General features: G+C 36.4%; 1 long non-coding RNA gene across 1 annotated transcript; it reads right to left on the reverse strand.

Moving 5' to 3' along the window:
• Window positions 1–8,784: 8,784 nt before the first annotated feature.
• LOC126876640 (uncharacterized) lies at window positions 8,785–12,049 on the reverse strand. Its single transcript, XR_007694397.1, has 8 exons — window positions 12,035–12,049; window positions 10,906–11,650; window positions 10,598–10,693; window positions 10,243–10,521; window positions 9,899–10,167; window positions 9,719–9,815; window positions 8,948–9,556; window positions 8,785–8,799 (listed from the first exon to the last, which is right to left on the reverse strand). It is a non-coding gene; the product is annotated as an uncharacterized LOC126876640 (long non-coding RNA).
• Window positions 12,050–21,665: the final 9,616 nt, after the last annotated feature.

The raw sequence follows: 21,665 nt of genomic DNA on the forward strand, positions 1-21,665 counted from the left end.
ACTGGATCCGGTGTCGAGCAACGCTCGACAACGGATTGGTTGCTGTTTATCATTCAAAATATTAATCTGCGCTGTGATGACTAGATCATTGGACAGTAATTCGGATGCTATTGGTCTGGTATGTTCGGTCGTCAACGGAGTCGTCGATCGTCGGCGTCATTGGTTGTGTGTTCGTCTGTCACTGGGCGGTGGACTTGGAGACGCGGCTGTTCGTGGTGTTTCCGATCTGTGGTCTGTTGCGTGCTTTTTGCGGCGAGTGGGTGATACGCAAGGTGGCAAGGAAGGTGTTGTGGATCGGCTATTTAATGGGGAAGATTTCGGGCTGGACGTGCTGGAACGAGACCCTGAATGGCGTTTTGTCCTATGCAGCATTGTATGATGTCGTTCTCCACATATGCGACATGATCCTGCGAAACAATGCTTCGTTGTGTGCCCTTTCCCGAGGCAGTTGAGGCATAGTGATGCTCTTTTGACCTCCCGAATGCGTTCGCGAAGGGATTTGGTTTTGAAGGTGTCACATCTCCAAATGGGGTGTAGTCCTTGACAGGTGGGGCATGTTGGAGTAACCTGTGTCGCCGTAAGTGCATGCCCTCGTGATGCGCGTTGACGGACCGGAGTAGTTTGTTCCGGTGATTCTCTTGTTTGTCTGACCGTGGTGATCGGTCTAGAGCTTCGTGCTAATCTCTCTAGGAAATTTAATAAATGAATGTACGGAGGTACCTCGTTATTGGGCAGCGTCATTTCCCATTGCTTTTGGATACTTAGTGGTATTTTCGAGAGGATGAGGCTGTTGAGCATAGCACTCGTATCGGGGTAGGACTCTCCTAATTTGTTCAATGCATATATATGTTGTTTAAATGTGTGGACTAAGCGCCTTAATTCCGTTGGAGACTCCTTGGTTATCCTTGGATAATCAATTATTGCCATGCAGTGACTGAAAGCTGTGTATCGTGGACATTCGAAACTTTCCTTGAGAACGGCTATAGCCTGACTGTAGTTTACATTACTAAGGGGTAACGCGTTTAAACAATCGGCTGCTTCTCCTTGCAGGGCGGACTGCAGGTAATGGAATTTCTGTATGTCAGTGAGACTAGGATTTTTATCGATAGTGGAGGAAAAAGTATCATAAAACGTGTTCCATTTTTCTAAGCTTCCGTCAAAAGTAGGGAGCCGAAGATCTGGTAATTTAATGGATATCGGATTTAAACTTGTGGATGATGCACAGGTTGGAGGGTTTATGGATGTCGACGGCGAAGCTGTTTGCGCGTTCCTCAGAAGATTTTGTAGCCTTGTGTCTACCGCGACGTACTGATCCCTTATTTCGAAGCCGCGCGCTTGTTCCTCCTCGTCCAATACTTCTAATTCGAGTTGAATTGCTTCGAATTGACTCGCAACTTCGGTCAGTTGTTTCTCGTAATTCTTTAATAAGGAATTTTGCTGACTCTCGGATTGCTCGTACTCGTCGAGTCGGTTCGATAAATATGTGAATCGGCCGCTACAATAGCCTCGTCTCCGACGCAGGGAGATTAGTTGGTCTTCGCTCGTCATCGTTGCCGAGGATAGGAGATGGTCGAAATAAGGAACGAGCTTACCTTATTGTCGTGCGGCGTGAGGTCGCGTGTATGTTAAGTTGTGAAATTCGTTGCGTTGATGGTTGTCCAGCTGCGACGGAAGGCTGCGTGGTTGCGTTCCCTTGCCAATGGGATGTGCTTCTTCGAAGATGACGCGCCTGACGTCACTGGTTTCGCTGTAGTGGATGCTCCTGCTTCCGCTGCTGGTTTTGATAAAGTCACGTGGCACTGTGTGGTCACTGGTAAGTGCACTCTTCACTGGCACGTATCCGGCTCGAAGGACCAAAATGTTTCGATCATTCGCGGAGAGACGCGATCGCGAGATATCACGTCAACGAGAGTTGTAAGTTCTCGTTACGATTAAACAATCGACGCCACGAACTGATCGATTCCCTTATTTCGATTATGATAATAAGGGTAGTTTAATGAAATTTCACAAAATTAACACAACTAAATTAATGTTTATTGCAACAACTTATTAACTAGAAAGATATAAATGGAACAACAAAAAGAAAATGTGACTACGTAATGCGCGATATAAGATGTGTGTTGACTGTTTGGCTTCTCGAAATGTTCTGATTTTTTCTGGAAGGCGACCCCCACTACCTTCGGATCACGCCACATTCTTTTACGCCAGATAAAATAACGGCCACGAATCGACGTTTCTGGAGGTCGCCCTGCTTAATGAACCATGCGCTTGCCACTACAATGTTTGTTTTGCCGGGCAGCCGCGACGATCCGTCTGCGACATTATAGTGCCGCGACCGACAGTTAAGAATATAATCTATGGCAAACCGCATGGCGTAACAATATTTGTACCGAAATATTGAAATATTTAATATTAAAGATTTAAGGTTACATTAGAAAAGGAATGAAAAATGTGAAACGATAGATTGTTATGTGGACGCTGATTGGGCAGGAGATCATTTAGATAGAAAATCTACTTCTGGATATGTAATTAAATTGTATGGAAATGTAATCGGTTGGAAATCTAAAAAACAAAGGTGTGTGACAAAAGCCTGGACGTATGCAGAGTATGTAGCTCTATCGGAAGCGGTGAGTGAATTAATGTCTATTAGAGAAATTATGAAGGTCTTCAATGTAAATCTAGACAATAACCCTGTAAAAATTTATGACGATAACTCTGGAGTGATAAGTATAGCAAAGTACGGAAATTTCACAAAAAATTCTAAACACATTGAAGTTCATTACCACTACGTTCACGAATGCTTAAAGGAAAATAAGATAAATATAATTTAAGTAGGTACAGACGAAAATACTACATAGGTTCTCTAAGAGGTTTTTCTATGTGCGATAGTCGAATCAAAGATTTGAATTTTTCGATTTGATCTACAGTGTTTATATTTTTAATAATGTTAGAAATTTGGACTGAAAACTTACCACCATTGATAAAGCATACTGGCGTTGGCTTTCCGTCGAAGTATACAATTTTTTGAACGATTTCTCCCGATGCGAGGGGTGGTTCTTGCTGCAGCAGAAGAGTATTATTATCTAATTTTAATGTTTTATTGGAGAGTTCGAATCGATATTGATTTAAACCGGGTAAGCCTAATATGCCGTCTTCTATGATAGGGAAATTATCATCTACTAAGGAAAATTCTATCTCTTTGTTGAATAAATTTAGTTTAATTTTGGAATTGGATTCGTATTTGGAATGTTCCATGGAGAATTTCTATGTGTCTGGTATTATTGTCCTTCCTGGGTAGCATCCTCGTTTAAGCAAGTTGATTCCTGCTCCCGAGTCAACGAAAAATCGCAATCCTCGTCGTCCTGGTAATTGTAGTCGTATTGTGGATAATCTTCCTGAGGTAGCATTGTTAATTCTGATTGTTCTTGAATGTGGTTTATTCCTGGAGGGGCTTTTGTTTGAGGCGGTATTCGAAAATTTTGGCATTGATTGGCAAGGTGTCCCAATCGATCGCATTTGAAACATTTCGTTTGTGGCCTTTCGTTTAATGGTCGATTTTCAAGCTTTGTAAAATTATTCATTCTTGGTAGAATGTTTTGTGTGGGTGGAGTTTTGTTATTCATGTTACTTGTAATCGTGAAGCGGTTACCTACTGGACGAGACGTCTGGTTACGATAAGATGGTGGAGTGGTTGTTTGTCGTGTCATCCGTCTGCGAGCGTTGTCTTCGCGAAAGTATTTTTCCACGTCCATTGCCTTTTTTTCTGCATCGATGATGTTTGGGGGGGGGGATTAGCCAATAGCACGTGTCCTATTTCTGAATGAAGGCCTCTTACATAGTCAATCACAGAAACCATGTATAGTCGATCGTTCATCGCTCATCGAGTTAGTTCGTCTTTATATTCATTGGTAATGCTGTATTGAAGTTTGTTGAAAACACGTCGAAATCTAATGTTATAATTTTGCACGCTTTCGGTTATTCCTTGCTTTATCACTCTTAACTGATCTTGGTGTTCTCTTACTGATGCTTGAGTAGCTACGTTACGTCTTAATCCTTCGTACAGAGTTTCGAATTCGTTAATATGGATATTGCGGATTGTCATTGCGGCTTTTCCTACAATTTTCTCTATTTTGATCATTTTTAATAATAACGTTTGTTCGCTACACATCATTCTCATTTCTTTTATTTCACGAATAAAATCTTCTACACTTATATCGTTTTCTCCGTTTAGTATCGGAGATACTAAACAGCTTTTAGATTTCCAGAGTTTCCAGCTGTTGGATTGGATGGTTGGACATATGTTGGTGGCTTTTGTGGCATAGGTGGAGGTGGATTAGTATCGTGTTTTAATACTGATATATTATCGTCATCGTCAGTCATCATAGAACCGAATTCAGTTGATTTTACGTTTATTTGTGGTAGTTTAACACGAGAGAGGTTTCTACTTAATATTTCCATTTCGTTAGCGCGTTTTCTATTTTCTTCGTTCGCTAATTTTAAAGCATTCTTTATTTCGTTAAATTGTTGTCGAAATTCTTCGTTCTGTCTCTGTATTAAGTCTAAAATTGCTCTGGTAGAGGAATCGAGTGATCCCGTTTTATTTTGAACTCCACTTGTAGAGGGTAAACTTGTCTCGGCTTTTGTGTCTTTCTTGTTCATATTGTCTCTTCGCTAGAGCTACTAGAGAAACTAACTTTTCGCGTTCTATATTGTTTAAAAGAATTCCGACTTTTCTCACCTTGATACGTAAGTTCGTAGAATGAGGTTCCCTTGCGGTGTTTTCCTCTGTGGCGCGTTCAAATGTGTTGTTTGAGTGTCAAACTCGTTCTGTTGATTTGTTCTATGCTGACAGTGGCCCCGTTGATTTGGCCCACCGTGGTAAATTATTGACAGCAAAGTTCATAACACAAGTAGTTCGAATCCTTCGATCTTCAATAATGTCCGTAGACCGAAATCGTAACTTCGTTTACACTGAAGCGAATGGATCCTGGCAGGATCGCCAAAATGTCACGTAAAAATAATGGGAAAATAATAATAAAAAAATGTTGGGTTCTTGAACCAGAGTTCGAGGTACCTTTATTTTATAATAGGATTACAAGTGTGCGATTTGACCGTTACCGAAAGACTGAAAGACTCGATCAAGACACAGCCCTTCTAGATGTTCGTTTATCTTATGCCTATGTGCCGAATTCATATTCCTTTGTTTTGGGAGTCGGTGTCGTGTGCAAGGCTGTTCAGGTTTCCTGAGTCTGTTGGAGATATTTGTTGACGTTACATGTACGTCAAGACTGTGTAAGTGTCACGAGGCAAAACAATAATATGAGTCGCTCTCGATTTGCATCGTTCTCTAACTCATGCGCCGCTACATACTTATATAGCTATTATTTCTTACAACCTAGCGTATGCAGTTGTGTATGGGGCCTTAAGTTCACTGTTTATAGATACTGCTAGGAATTAATCAAACGAATTCAACGCAGTCGCGTTTACAGAGTTCCGTATTATCGGAAATGCCGAATTCGCGTGGTTTCGCTTTGACGTTCATCCACGTTGACGATTGTTCAAAGAACAACCGAGAGGCCTCCGCGTCGCAGCTACGAAAGACATCGAAGCCGCGACACCCTTCAGTGACTTCCCTATCTTTTCCTAAAACCAAGGATGACGCAACTCAGGCAATCGTTACAAGCGTTCGAACTTCACATTTTCTTACCATACTATCAACAAAAAATGAAAGCTGGTTTTCAATGAGTCATTATATAATTATATGTCGGAGATGAAAGAACACCAGAGCCTTTGGAATTTTAGATAATCCCGCAACATTGTAACCTAGAGTCTACTATAGCTGTAATTGAACAATTGTAGTTATTCAATCCGATTGTAATTGTTCTAGATTAGTGACGGTGAGCTTTGGCTCGAGGTGACAGTCTGTCGCCCAACGTAGCCGCGGTCAAGGGATAAACGCTTTGCCTAACAAAGGTATGGAGTAATTCTATAGCTCTCCTTAAAAGAAATATTCGTGGCGACACGCGACAGTAAACATTCCAACGGTTTCTGTCCCGTGGCTCGCCACACGCAGACCCTATTCTTCGAGTAAGATGATTGCCAGATGTCGATGCGTCTCTGCAGTACATGTTCGGCTAGCCCGAGGGCCCGTTATAAATCTTAAGGTTTAGTTAACTAAAGTCCTTCAAACAGACAAACAGTCTTTGTCCCAACTACGGGAAGATAGGGGAGACATATTTTTCAACGAGCGGCGTCTCCCACTAGCAACTTTCCCTCGAGGGCGGCTAACATCTTTTTCTAACCACCGATATGGAGATTGACCAATTAGCAGCAACGTCAATTTCCCTTACTTCCTAAACGAAGGCTTTCCTCGACGAATCCGATGATCTCGTGTCCTTAGACACACCCCATTATAGTTTTCCTCTGTGACATCATCGGGACGGGACGGGCATTCTTTTACGCGCTCCCGTCGACCAAAGAGTAACGTCTTTACGCTCAGCAATTATTTTTACGAGTCAGACTTAGATTCAGCGAGAACGCCCATCTGTCATCCCGTTGGCCGCGGATTCGTTATTGAACCGGAGACCACTGTCACTAGTGTCGCGGACGTCTCACCGCCGTGGTAGATTGTCAAAACCTGTGTTATTCATACCTGTGTCAATAAATCGTATCTTCGTTACACCGCAACGATGGCTACCTTCAATGAAGACTCCTCAAACACCGACAACCCTATCCCCAATGTCATTCCGACATATATATCCACCGAAAATGCGCTCTTGTAGACAAACGCTCGATTCGCGTCATAGCTTTTAAAGCTTGTCGCATCTCAATCCGTTGGAAAAAATTTTTCCTGTAGCATATTTTATTTTTACGAACCAACAAGGTCTTTGTTTATTTCCTTCTTTTTTTTTGCTCCAATTTCCCCATTGTTTTTTCAAGGATAGTATTTCAGAGCCACTAGTCAAGTTTATTGTAACAATAAACTTACGTTTCGGAAACATTTTGTGCTGTGAAACAGAATACACTAAAGTTTGAAGGTCACATCGATTTTCGAAAGTTTATAAATGGAGGTGTATGACAGTATCACCAGCTGTTGCTGTCCAAGTAACTCCAACATCGAAATACTACAACGATTCCAATCGAAAACGCTAAGAGCCTTAATAGACGCACCTTGGTATGTTACCAACGAAACCATCCATCGCCACCTCAAGATACCTACAGTCAAAGAGGAAATAGCAAAATATAGCGACAGATATAGCAAAAGAGTCAACAAACACCGAAACCCCCTAATCACTGGACTACTCGATACGACGGACCAGATTCGCAGGCTGAAGAGGCACTACTCGCTAGACCTAAACGTTAGATTCATTTAATTATCCAAATTAAGCATATGCACTTACTTATAATACTTATAAATTATACCTATCTATAATAAGTATTAACTTATTGTAAATAAACAGCCATGTCACTGCGCCACGCCAGAAAAATTACTGAAAATTCTCAACACGAGAATTGATTGTAATTTCAACAAATAAATAAAAACAAAAAAAAAGCTGTTGCTGTCCCCAAGCGCCAAAATACGTTCTGACTACTATTTTATGTATCTCACAGAAGTATGTCTTCATTCATCATCTCCCATGCCATCCACCAACGTGTTCTTAACATGTTATCTCCTAGTAAAATATTGATGTTGAGTCAGATATCCAACTGAATAATCTTTTCGGTGTCTACTATAAGACATTTAAAACCAAGGCTCGTACACACGTGTGCTTATACGTCAGATGTAATACTTAACAGGAAACCTGCTTATATTAATATTAAATTTATGCATAGTAGGATCTTCGACCTTTGTAAAAATGAAATTATAATACATACAGTTTCACCGTGGAAAAGTGAATCTTTCTAGCATGTCCACGCAAATGCAGCGGAGGGGAGGACTGTGCATGCACCAAACAACTTTACGTTCGTAATTTTTCACACAAATGTACAACTGTAGGGAAAAAATTATCTCTGATTTTTCGGATGTTAGGAATCGACAATATCGCATAACGGAATGCTGTGTTCTACGTATTCTATTTTTGTTACGAAAGTGGTACAAACGAAGTCCACATAAGAATAGTACAACAAAATCGGTTGAGGTTAGGTTATCGTGCAGATATCGCGGCTTTTGCATTGGAAATCACGCAACTGCCAGTCTCGTCGTTCCTTGTAAACGAAAGAAAGGTATTGTAATCGGTCGGAATTAACATAAAACTCGTCGTTTCATGATAATACTGTGCATTCTGAATATGCTATGATTTGGTTTAAAATAATAAATAGTCCATTCTTGCATACTATTGCTCCAGCTTTACTTGTATTTTCGATATTGGTATAAATAGAAAGACAATTAATGTCGTTCGAGTCTATTTTCGGATCATTTATATTACGTTTAATCCATATAGTTATCATATGAGACATAGTATCGTAAAATTTGGAAGTATAAAACGTTCGTACAGGAAGTACATTTTATAAGAACTCCAACAAATCTACGTGTGCACCTAAAATACAAACTGATAGTGATAGTGATTGTTCATAAGTTTATATACATTATCTAATGTCAATCGAAGGTATCAATTCTTTTTCTCCATAAGAGTACTTTTTCATTTATATGTGTTCAAAAATACATGTGTTCAACCGTGAAGCATATGTCACCTACAACGAAAAAGAGTTTTCCTATACTTAATATTTCCTTTATATACCTATGAAAGTCTATTCTTCGCGTAGTATGAAATTATGAATAAATCTGGAATATTGTTCAATCTGAAAAGAAAAATAACTTATTGACATCATTCATTGATACGAGATTCAGAATGTTTGTTTTGTCTTGCAGAAAAAGAAGGCAGCCCTCCCTTTCTTTTAATGTGAAATAGAAAGCGAAAATTTGAAAACAGATTTTTTGGAAATTTACTTGCAAATATCGTTTTCAATATCGTGATTTTCTTCCCAATGGTACTGTACTTTCAAATTTTCCAGTATCCCTCTAAAAACAAAAAGTCGAACCTCGTTATTGTTAACGTAGGCATTACAAGGAAGAGAAGTATTAGAAAGCAGCTCCTTTTTATTATGGATTTCTTTATAATCATGTAAATAAGAAATTCCGGAAATTTTTTCCTCAAGAATTTAATTCTTGTGTTTTGATTGATAATTATTACACTGCATACTAACTTTTCGCATACTGTTCGCGTCTAACAATTTCCTAATAATAACTACTTCAAAATTACATATGTTCTTGCACGAATTCAAAAGTACGTATGATACAATTACAATTGATTCTAAAATAATAATTATTTAAAGATATTAAGATACTAATTAAACGTTTCACTGTATTTCAAAATCTGGAACAACAAATTTTTATTTATAAAAAATGAAACTGTCTTTATATATTCTTTGTCATGATGCTATTTCTTATTACCGTGTCGACATTTTTTAAAATTCATTTTGTTATCTCTACGCAATACGAAAATTCATATACTGCTTAATATTTTTTGCATATTATCCATCCACCGCATGATATCTCCTGAAAAATCAAAATATTAATGTTATATTATTACAATGCTTCTTAAATATCAATTTTTGACAAATTTGAAATCCAATATATTTTGCACAATTATTATTTATCAAAAAATTCCAAGTTAGTAACTTTCTTTTCAAATGGCAAATAACATATACTTTGACTTACCTGTAAGTTTTTGTTCCTAATCATCATTTCCTCTTATAGAACATCATTATTGTTCTTATAATTACTACCAGTGTCATAGATATTGTAGTGGCTACAACTGAATTAATAGAAAATGATAAATAACTGTGTATAACACTAACACATAATTGTGTATAACAATGACACATAACTTTTACTTACATATCTGTCGATAAGGGATTACTGTGATATCCTGTTGATGTTTCTTAAGGCACTTGATTAGGTGCGATACGGTATCATTCCTTATGGTATACTGTAGATAAGTATTTTAGAAAATAACAAGAATAAATCTAAATTATTCAGAGGTTCCAGTTTCGGCTTAGACATACATACAGGGCCATTTGCAAAGAAGAAAGGGTGCGTTTCTACAGCCTCGTTATAGTAACCATGAATACCAATCTCTGAATTACTGGTTACTAAACATAAATATCCTATAAAATTTAATATATTTCTTTAATTTTTAATACATACATGAGTTAGTAGTTCTAAATTATGAATCATCCTACCTGTGATATTACGCTTTTCCTTATAATATCATCACTCGAGTGAACAACATTAAGATCATGTAAACCATGTCATCCTATCTTACTGTGAAGATACTTAGTTATGTTATCTAACATTATAAAAATATCATCAAATTCAAGTCCTTTTATTCACATCACATGGCCACGACGATCTGGTTCTTCGTTATATAATGTTCTAAAATTTGTCGTATATATAGGATGTACAAACCGTGATATCAAGGTATCAGTTCTTCCTTCCCAAGGGACAGTTTCATTAAAATTCTGATAGAATTAAAAATTAATTATTAATATTCTAACAATCATATATGTTAAATACGTTATAGTCAACGATATATACCTGAGCAAATGTAGGGGTGATTCCTTGATAATTATAAATGTCATCAGCCCACATCATTGTGCCACTTCTTTGTACTCCAGCCTCTAGATTAACAGCCTAAACAAACATACGAAATTTTATAGAAGCTGTACAAAATATAGTATATATGCGCAATATTGAAGCGTTCAAGGGGATATAAAGGTAATGTACATCACATACACGTGTACTCTCATGCAACAAAATACAATTAGATTTAATAGTATAAGCTCTTTTATTCATCATAATAGATTGGAAATTTAAGTGTCTTACGAGGGTGAGTAAAAAGTTACCCGCTCTGTCGGTGTAGAATTTATTTTAAGCAATTGTCAAAAAAGACATACATCATTTTTTGACATAATCACTCGATTTCTGTATACACTTTGTCCATTTGCCGAAGGACCTTTGTATTTTCTCATTAAAAAATGTTTTGGGCTGAGCTGCGAACCACGAATGCATCGTCGTCTTCACCTTTTCATCAGCTTTTTCGGCATCCATCTCGCACAAACTTTTTAAAATCCAAATCTGTCGTGCACTATTGCATAAGCAGAGCCGTGGCTGATTTGCAAATGATTTGCCACATTATCCAGTGTCACTCGTCTATTCCATAGAGCATAAGTTCATGAGCACGTTCAATGTTGTCATCGTGGATGTGGACGGGCGTCCAGCTGTTTTTTCATAACACTTGTGCGATCTTCTTTGAACTTTTGTGCCCATTCAAACACACTTCGTGACAAAACACTTTCTCCATAATGTGCATTAAATCTTTGATAAATATAGGCATCAAACATAACCTCCGACCACAAGAAACGAATCACAGCATCCTGCACTGTTTTCCTGCAAATCACCATTGCAAAGCGCCATTACTCGCGCAACGGTCACAAACGAATTGACGTAACACAAAGAAACCTGCGCAGCAGCACTGAACAGATATTGACGTCATACGAAGAGTGCAGATGGATCAATACGGTCGACAGAAGTTTTAACTATCTGGAGTGCGGATAAATTTTTACTGAGAGTCGTATAGGAATCTATAATCTGTAAGTACACCTTTGGCTGAATGGAAATTTCTCTTACATATAGTCAAAAATGCAGAAACTGTGTATTAAATTGGAAAGTGATAAAAAATAAGTGAAGTTTCACAGGACGTTTTTAGCGAATAAAAAATAATTTTGAAAGACACGAGACTTATCTTGTATTTTATGCACTCTCTGTGTCCGAATTTCCAGAAGCTCTCTATCTTATGAAGTGTTTTAGATTAGCCGGAAAATTTTGTACGTACGTACAAGAAGTATACGATCTAAGTGGAATATTCCATTATTCTCTTGATACAACAGAAACGAAATTTACAGAACTTCTCAGAAAGTTGGTTTATTATTACCAAATTAATAGAATTAATACACGTTTATCATCTTTACATACCTAAGTCGTGGAGGTTTATCGTGCGTAAAAAATTAGTGTCGTTTCAAAGTTACATTTCGTACATTTTTAGCCTATAATTTGTAACGTACAAAACAATGTAAATTTGAGCTGTTTCTTATCTCCACAATAAGAAAATCCAACTTTACGTTTTTTACACAATGATATTTATGGAACAGTAATATCATATTATTGCATCGCTTGGAGAATGAAGTCAAGGTACGATGTGACCCTAGTGTAAACGCTGGGATACCCAGCTGTGCCGCACTTATAAGCATAAGACACAATACCTATTAAATACGAGGTTAATTCATGTTGTATCAGCAGTGGTCCGCCGCGGTCAGCCTGAAAGGATCGTTAAATTTTTAATCAAAGATACTGAAATATATCGATCGAATTGTATTGAAATTATACTTATATACAGTAATAATCTTCTATTGATTTGTGTATTGAAATACTCCAATTTATAACGTACATGTTATATGTATTTTGAGCAAAACTAAGATTAGAAGGAAATTAGATTAAATACCATAACGAGGTGTGAGAAGTGGGCAAAACTATTAAATTGTGTTTATCTATTATTTTTAATGTTTAAGACGTCGATTTGATGTTAATTCGAATCGACGTGTCTTCAGATACCGTATAGTTTGTAGTAACTCTGTAACTTAATTACCGTACAAGAATCCTCTCCACCCTGAGCATGTTCGGCGCATATTATACCATCAGTGATATCAGGTGCATTAGGAAATTTGGAATAAGCTATTTTGCATTCGGCGTTCTTAATCACTGGCATTTGTACTTCCATTAATGCATTACGTCGTGGTCGTCCTACGAAGAAAATAAGAAAGATATTTAAGACTGGAACTATTTAATTTTATTATAAAATTGATATCACTTACTATATCTTAATGCTCCCGATCCAGCAACAAGGGGGTTATAGCCGACGAAGTTGCTCTTTCGTAGGGGCTCTTTCGTACAAATGGGATATACGTACCCTGAAAAATAAAAAAATAAATGAAAATGCAGGAAACGAATGACCAAAAGTATGAGAAAGAATTATACACGCTTTATGACACAATATATGTGTACAGTAAGAAATTTCAGGATATGATACTTCAGTAATACTCAATAGCATATATATATATATATATATTTGAGGACTTACTCGAAAATGGCACCTCCTCCACCAATCTAAGAATGGCAATATTATGATTGTGTATGTTTTCTATTCCATCCATATGTGCACAATGTGCTGCGGTCAAAACATGCCTAGCCGATATCAGGGAACCTCCGCACTTCCATAGTGGTTTGTCTGGGTTTCGGGGATTACGAAAACCTAATGCAGCGATCCATGGCCAAGCGCCTAAAATGCAATAGTCATAGTTGTGAATATACATAATTTTTTCTCACATAACGGGTAACAACGATTATTACCTATTCGATATTCGATCATACAGCAGACGATAAGTACATACGTACAAATACTCTGAAATAGAGATTTGATAAAGACAGAAATTAAATTTTTATTCCAGTGGAATACAAATTATTAAATAATTCTATATAATTTCTATTTGAACTATACTGAACTATAAAGTTCAAACGTGTAATTTCTGCCCTAACAGTTTTTGATCTCTATCCATATTATTACTCCTATATCAATTTTTTATTTCAAGCAAAAAGATACTCTTCCTAACATGAAGTAAAAGAAAGAAATAATTCAAGTTAATAAGTAAAGTTACTACCGATAAAATCATAGCATTATTATTTAGTCTAATTGAAATGTACATTGATGTGCTGTTTAATGCCTTTAAAGTTCATTCTTTGCAGTAAATGGCTTATTATTAATCGGAAAGAAAGACATAAAACGTACCAAGTTCAGCTGGTTTACCATCGACCACCCTGGTATGAGAGACGTTGCTAAAACCACAGTATGGTGGTCGCAAAGCCTTATACTTATACACAGTTTTTATTAAAATTTCTCTCTTCTCTTTGTTTGGATCGTTCGGACAGCAAACGATCGTAACATTGCCCTGGTATCTGCACACTGATCGTCTATAAAAATCGGTGGCTGTACGGTACTGTATCTGCCATATTTCTTGCAGAGGTTTACATTTTCTGTAGTCAAGGCACCTGCCTTCTTGATTGTCCGGTGTGGTACATTCTGGATCAAACAATTTTAAAACATTTATACAGTTCAAAGATGCGTAAGAAAGCGACACCGATTACTCAACTTTCGAAGTAAAAGGCCGATCAAGTCCACCGGATTGCCCTACAGACACGTATTAATCCGTAAGAGTTAGTCATCATGTTGATAATAATTATCTAAAGAAACTTTTCACGTGAAAATATAAAATTTTAATTGATTAGATATTGTGTTAGCCATACTTAAGAAAGAAAATGAAAATGAATGAAATGAAAGAAAAGGACTACCTTCAACCTCATGTTTTAAATAAACACTTTGTCAGTTTTGCGGTAAATAAATTCTTAGGAATTCAGGACAGTTTTTAGTGAATCATTTTGTTTCGACCGTTCGCGGAGAGACGCGATCGCGAGATAGCACGTCAACGAGAGTTGTAAGTTCCCGTTACGATTAAATAATCGACGCCACGAACTGATCGATCCCCTTATTTCGATTATGATAATAAGGGTAGTTCAACGAAATTCCACAGAATTAACACAAATAAATTAATGTTTATTTCAACAACTTATTAACTAGAAAGATATAAATGGAACAAAAAAAATGTAACTGCGTTTTGGTTGATAAGTAATGCGCGACATACCACATGTGTTGACGGTTCGACTTCTCGAAAAGTTCTGAACGCCTTTCGATTTTTTTCGTTTTTTCTGGAAGGCGACCCCCACTACGTTCGGATCACGCCACATTCTTTTACTGCGAGGTAAAATACGGGCCACGAGTCGACGTTTCTGGAAGTCGCCCTGCTTAATGCACCATGCGCTTGCCACTACAATGTTTGTTTGCCGGGCAGACACGACGATCCGTCTGCGACATTATAGTGCCGCGATCGATAGTTAAGAATATGACCTATGGTAAGCCGCATGGCGTAACATTCTCCCCCCGTTGAGAGGGTACCGATCAAACTAGGGAGGTGTGGTTGAAGTTCCCATCTTATTTCGTCTCGGTGGCTAGTTGTTCGGGTTTCTCGAGATCGGGTTGAATTGGCAGTGGGACAAGCCTTTTGACGCCCCGATCCAAAATGCTTTTTGCCGTCTGAACTGTAGCTGTCCGGATGACACTGTTACGACCGGCATACTTCAAATCCGACGGACTGACGATAGAGATAAAGCACTCGGCGACAATGTATATCGCTGAAGTGCCTAATGAACCATCAACATCCCAACGGTCCTTCCACCGAAGGTTCTAGAAGAAAGAGCACGTGGCAACGGTCGCGGACGCCTAGCAAATGCATGGACGGTGGGGATGTTGAGGGATGACAAAAGAAAGTAATCGGATCCGATCGAAAGTAAAATCATAAGAGTCAGTCTTAAAAAGTCACGCCCAGAGTTCGGAAGTAGATTGTAAAGTGTATTGATGTTAGAAAAAAAATAAAGTTTCCTTTTTTTTATTTTTTACCTCAAATTCCTTCTTTATTTTGTTATTTTACGTGACAACACCATCGGCGCCTGGATGAACTCGGCCCAGAGGCCAATGCATGGAGGGAACGTTGTCCTCTCTGAGGATGACGATTGTGCCCTTTTGGATGCTGTGTCCACCCTTGCTCCATTTATTGCGGTTGGTTAGCTCGTTCAAATACTCCTTATACCAGCGGTTCCAAAAATGTTGTTTAAGTTGTTGGATATGCTGCCATTTGGAGAGTCGGTTCGATGGAATGTCTCTGAAATCTCGATCACGTAAGCACATTAATGAATCGCCAATGAGGAAATGTCCGGGAGTGAGGGCTAGGAGATCATTTGGATCGGTGGAGATAGGAGTTAGCGGGCGGGAATTGAGGACTGCTTCTATTTCTATGATAAGAGTATTACGGTGTTAAGCTCATATGTTTCTGTTTCTCCACTCGCGCTGCGCCATAATATCCTTTGATATTTCCGATCCTCTGGTCGTACGAGGAATTGCCGATACATTTTCTCGATCTCGCCAGTGAGTACGTACTGATGAGCGCGGAATCTAATTAATATACAAAATAAATTGTGAATTGATTCGAGAATATAGGATTTCCCCATTTTCATGATTATCGTGATTTTTGTATAAATATATTTTTGAAGATACTAATAATTAGGTACTTATAAATTAGTATTATCAATTATTTTGCATTTATAATTCCGCCTCTAGTATAAGTGTTAATTGAAAACTAACTTTATGTTTCAAAAAGTACTAGCAAAGTCGTTGAGTAACAAGCCACTGATGCTAACACAAATAGCATTGTCGTAATTAAATATTTCTAAATATTCATTTTTCATTTTGAACCTGTAGAAACAATTTATTATATATACTATTAGCTAAGTAATTGCATATTTAATTAAGTCGAAATATAAAACTTAGTTATTTTAATAATTTAAAAAATAAAAAACTGACAAACATTTCAATTTAATTTATGGTTGGAACAAAAGACATTTCATTAATTGAAATATTGCAATGCAGAGTACTTTCCAAAATACGCCGAGAGTATTCCTGATGGTGAAACGAGCGTTGCTACATCGAACGCAGCTAAAGAAAACAACATCTATGTAGTTGGTGGTACGATGCCTGAAATAGAGGGCGATAAATTGTACAATACCTGTACTATTTGGGGTCCCGATGGAACTTTGATAGCAAAACACCGAAAGGTAAGTAATATATTCCTTTATGGCTTTGAATTTGAAAATATTGGGGCGAAGAAAGTGACTCTATCTAGGAATAATTTAGGAATATACATATGTACATACGTATACTATAACCAATTCTATAATTTACGGTTTATAAAATACGTTATGATACGGGAAACGCCCATTTTTGTTGTAATGTGTTTGTGTTGTATAAATTTTTCAAATACTTAAAATATTATTATACTTATTTTTTCTCCTTTTTAAACATTATTAAATGATAAGATTTTTTAATAAAAGAAAGTGATAAAAACGCTGTCAGTTATTAAATAAAAAATAATTAAAGTTTAGGAGTTGGTAACTTTGATATTAAATTACAAAAGTTGCAGCAATAGAATTAGCGACCACATTTTTATGTTATTAGGTACATCTATTCGACATCGACATTCCTAATAAGATTACTTTTCGAGAGAGTGATTCACTCAGTCCTGGTAACTCCCTAACGACGTTCGATGTGAAGGGCTGCAAAATAGGTATTGGCATTTGCTATGATATTAGATTCGAGAAAATGGCACGCATTTATCGGAACAAAGGTACAGTAACTTAATCGATCAATACTTAACTAGCAAAAAATTAAATATCTTTCTTAAATATATTCTGTTATATATTATATTACAATAAGTAATTTCGACTTCTTTGCGCTCTCTTTTAACGCATTCGGGACCGAAAGAAATTAATATCAGTCAGTAGGCAAGGGTATAATATACATATTTTATATATAACTTATGTAGTAATGTATATATCATGATAATTTTATATTTTTTTCAATATAGAATTATTATATATATATAATATGTATATATATATATATATATATATATATATATATATATATATATATATATATATATATATATATATATATATATATATATATATATAATAATATTAATATATAATATTATATATATATATTAATAATATATATATAATAATATTAGTAATACATATTAGCTTATAATAATTAGTAAAACGACCTGAGAGGCAGACAGATACAAGAAAGAAGGAATATTATATTAGCGGCATTTTTGTAGCCATTATATAGGGTTTCGATCGCATAATTAATCAGTATCAACTTACCAGTCTTTAACGGAAGGACAAAAAGAAGAGCAGACGACACACAGACCGCAATCATGATCATTTTCAAGTAGAATCTCAAACTGCCGTACATCTTAGAAAACTTCGTTAGTCGTAAGGGATCAAAGGATGATGTCCGCGCTAGGGAAAATAGATGATAAGCGGCTATTTCAACAACCACCGTGTAGGTACTGCACTAGCCAGAAGTATCTGCGACAGAAATCAGAATACACTCGTTTTCGCATGTTTGGATCAATTTCGCGTGGGACTAACCTGATTGAACCTAACGCGGGATAATTGCTCAACTCACGACTTTAACCAGCCCGCTTGATTCTCTGTAAATGCTTGAAATTGACGCTTGGATTCTTTCCAGATTAACTAGCTTTGCCCCTCCCTCCCTTTATCTATTTTCTTAGATCGACTTAGACTGCCACAACATATTATCTTTCTTCTTTTCTTTTCTTTTCTTTCCTTTTGATCTTTTAAAGCCCTAAATCGCTGGCTATTTTGTATACTATATATTTTGTACACTCAATTACTCTGTAAGTCATAAGTACATATGTTTTACAACGTTATTTGTCATATTTCAGTTAAACCCCAGAAAAGCCAGAAATATATTTTCAGCATGTTTTAACGCGCCCCTGGCAAAGATCTCAAAAACGAGTTGCGGCACAATTTAAAGCGACAAATAGCATCGCGTGTCTCGTTGTGGTAACACACGGTTCGCCAGCTTTTTAAAAGCGCTCTCCGTCTGCTTTTTCCTCTCTTCCCTGTCTCTTCGTTTTTCCTTAACAAGCGAAACCATTTTCGCGAGGACGAGAGTACGGAAATGACGTACTGGCAATTTTGTTTTGTGATAATACAAGCAGCTCGGTTTCAGTGAATTAAACTTGACCCCAAGCTTCTACTTATCTATCTTCCTTTCCTTTATTTTCTCTTCTATATCGGTTTTGCGGTTTTCCACATTTCCATCACAATAAACCATGTTTTTTCTCGATTTTACATATTAGCCAATGATTCACGGCAAAAGCGTCGACTGTAAAAATATTTGTAGTTGCAATAGCAACAAGTATGTTTTCTCAAATAGAAAATATTGGGAGCGTACACGCTGGCAAAACAATTCATGAATAGCTCGTCCTCTGCTTGTTATTTGTTTCGATACTGTTAGCAAACAAATTCATGAAACATACTGGTATAGCGTAAAATGAACATAAAAGTTTTGCGTACACTTGAGAGCTGAACTTTGGTTGTTATACGTATATTATACATATACGCATACAGTTATGTATATATATATATATATATATATATATATATATATATATATATATATATATATATATATATATATATATATAGAAAATTCCTTAGAACTTTGAGCTTAATAACATATTAAAATCATTAACATTAAGGAGGTGAACTTTACTTACCAATTACCAAAGTTTCTTCCGCCAAATAATACATAAAAATTGAATAAGATAATGTAACTAGTTTTAACTTTTTTTTGTGTTATAATTTGAATCACTCGATTTATCCGACTGAGGATGGTCGATCGCAATCTCAATTTATACGTATTCTCATCGCATGAAATAGATCACATGAGGGATTTTCAAAAGTCGATGGAATATTAATCGCGATTAATTATTTGTAGGTGTATTCTGTGCGGCTAAAGCAATCACCTAATGAATTATTGAGTACCAGGAATGTTAGCGGTAAACAGGATTGCGGCTATGAATGATTCTCTAATGTCTATATTAGAGATGAATTTGATAATTTATCCTCATAATATGCAATCCGCTTTTAAGTGGAAATCATAATTAACAATTTCTGTTTGATTAAATATGAAGAGCAGATAAATCGATACGCTTAAATCAATATTAGAATTTCTTAACATTTTTATCAAATATTTTAGCACTGTAAAAGCGTCGTAGTAGAGAAATATTAGGTTGTTTTAAAAGTTTCTTTCGTTTTATAAGATAGTAATAGATGTACAACATTTTTCGTTTTATATTATTTTATTGAATTACGTGTGATCCACCTTTTTCCAATTTAATGTAAAATAATATAGAATAACATAAAACAAAATATGTTGTGCATCTGTCATTTCTTTATAAAACGAAAGAAACTTGGGACAACCTAATAGGAATTTACTTTTATTATCCATTATAAAAATGGATTGTTAATCCTCTAGGAGATACGAACAATATAATTGCAATTAATAAGGAATAAGCTAGCATAACTTAAACCAGCTTTTGCAGAAAGCTATTAGCTGAAGATGTTTATTAAACAATGACAACATGAATTTTCTTAAGTACCCCATTTGGTACTTAATCTACTTCGTAAGTACTGTGTGTCCTAGCCTTCAAAGGATGCAATTTTAACCAGAATGTTTCACATTACTTACCCGTATTATTTCCTTGTAATATAATTTATATTTACATTATCTACGTTACGTTACATTCTACGCGTTAATGTAATGTGATTTTTATTTCTAATCGAAGTTATTCAAAATTTGTACTATCTCAATAAAAAATTAACAGCCTGCAAAAACTTCACAGAAGCATTAGTATCTTCGAAACTATTTAATTCAAATGGCTAATATTCTTTAACAATATGCACTCGACGACGTTTATCGAGAGAAGTATGTGGCGTAATAGTTAAACTTTCAATTCATATACATATATCGTTTATGAAAAAGTAGTCATTCTGCTTTTGTGATCTGTGACACACTATAAATTCTCATAAGCTAACTAACGCGTAATCTTCTGTAACGTATTAATATAATATAGGTATGTATATCTCGACTTTGAGCAACCAATTGGTGCTAAATAAGCTTTAGTACATACTTCTTACACGTAACAAAAGACCAGTTAACATCTCTGCTCTTAAAAGAAAAACGAAAGAAGCTCTGAAAAGCTGCAGAGTTCAGGTCGAATAACACCAGCTCAGATAAATGACCCTCTAACTTACCTTTGTCCTCATCGACGTCAGTGATTTTAAAGCTAGTTATAAAGTGCACTTCTCAGCCAGCGTCCACGGCAGTCAATATTATTTAACGGGTCTTAACGCGATGTAAAAAGGGAAAAAGGAGGAAAGAGGGAACAGGGAAGCAAAGAGAAGAAACGAATTTTTCATTTTCTCGAAACTGGATCAAGTTTCAGGCTGCTCGCCAAAGAGTCTGTAGCTAACGAGACAAGATTAGACAAACCACGCTTTAAAATTGCCACAGAACTATAATAATCCTCGAAATCAATACGATTCGTCGATCCATCGCCTGATTAAAAAATGAGATAGGATGAAGCTCACTAGTCGGCCTTTGAACTTTCAATAGCGCTTACGGCTCGTATACTCTAGTTTGAATGCTACAATGTAAGCCAAGTCAGCTGTAACTAGCGTTCGCGTGATTGTCGCTATCTATTATTCACGCGTTACACGTTCACCAGACAAACGCGTCTACCGGTTGACATTGTTTTCTGTCCTGAGTTTCAAAGCAATTATGTTGCTTCGTGTAATCAAATCTCGCCAAACTAACGATAAGTTCTTGTTTGATCTTACACAGTTATTAAAACTATACAAGTTAAACCAATCTAGCCTAAACAAGTAATGTCGTTATATATTCTTTTTTAAATCTATATATTGTTTAATAAATCCTGGTTAGGATATAGTTAGCCATATAGCCAACTGGATATTATTCAAAAATTATTCAAAATTCGCTTGA

Source organism: Bombus huntii, unplaced genomic scaffold (genome assembly GCF_024542735.1).
Source record: "Bombus huntii isolate Logan2020A unplaced genomic scaffold, iyBomHunt1.1 ctg00000088.1, whole genome shotgun sequence".
NCBI classification, from domain to species: domain Eukaryota; kingdom Metazoa; phylum Arthropoda; class Insecta; order Hymenoptera; family Apidae; genus Bombus; species Bombus huntii.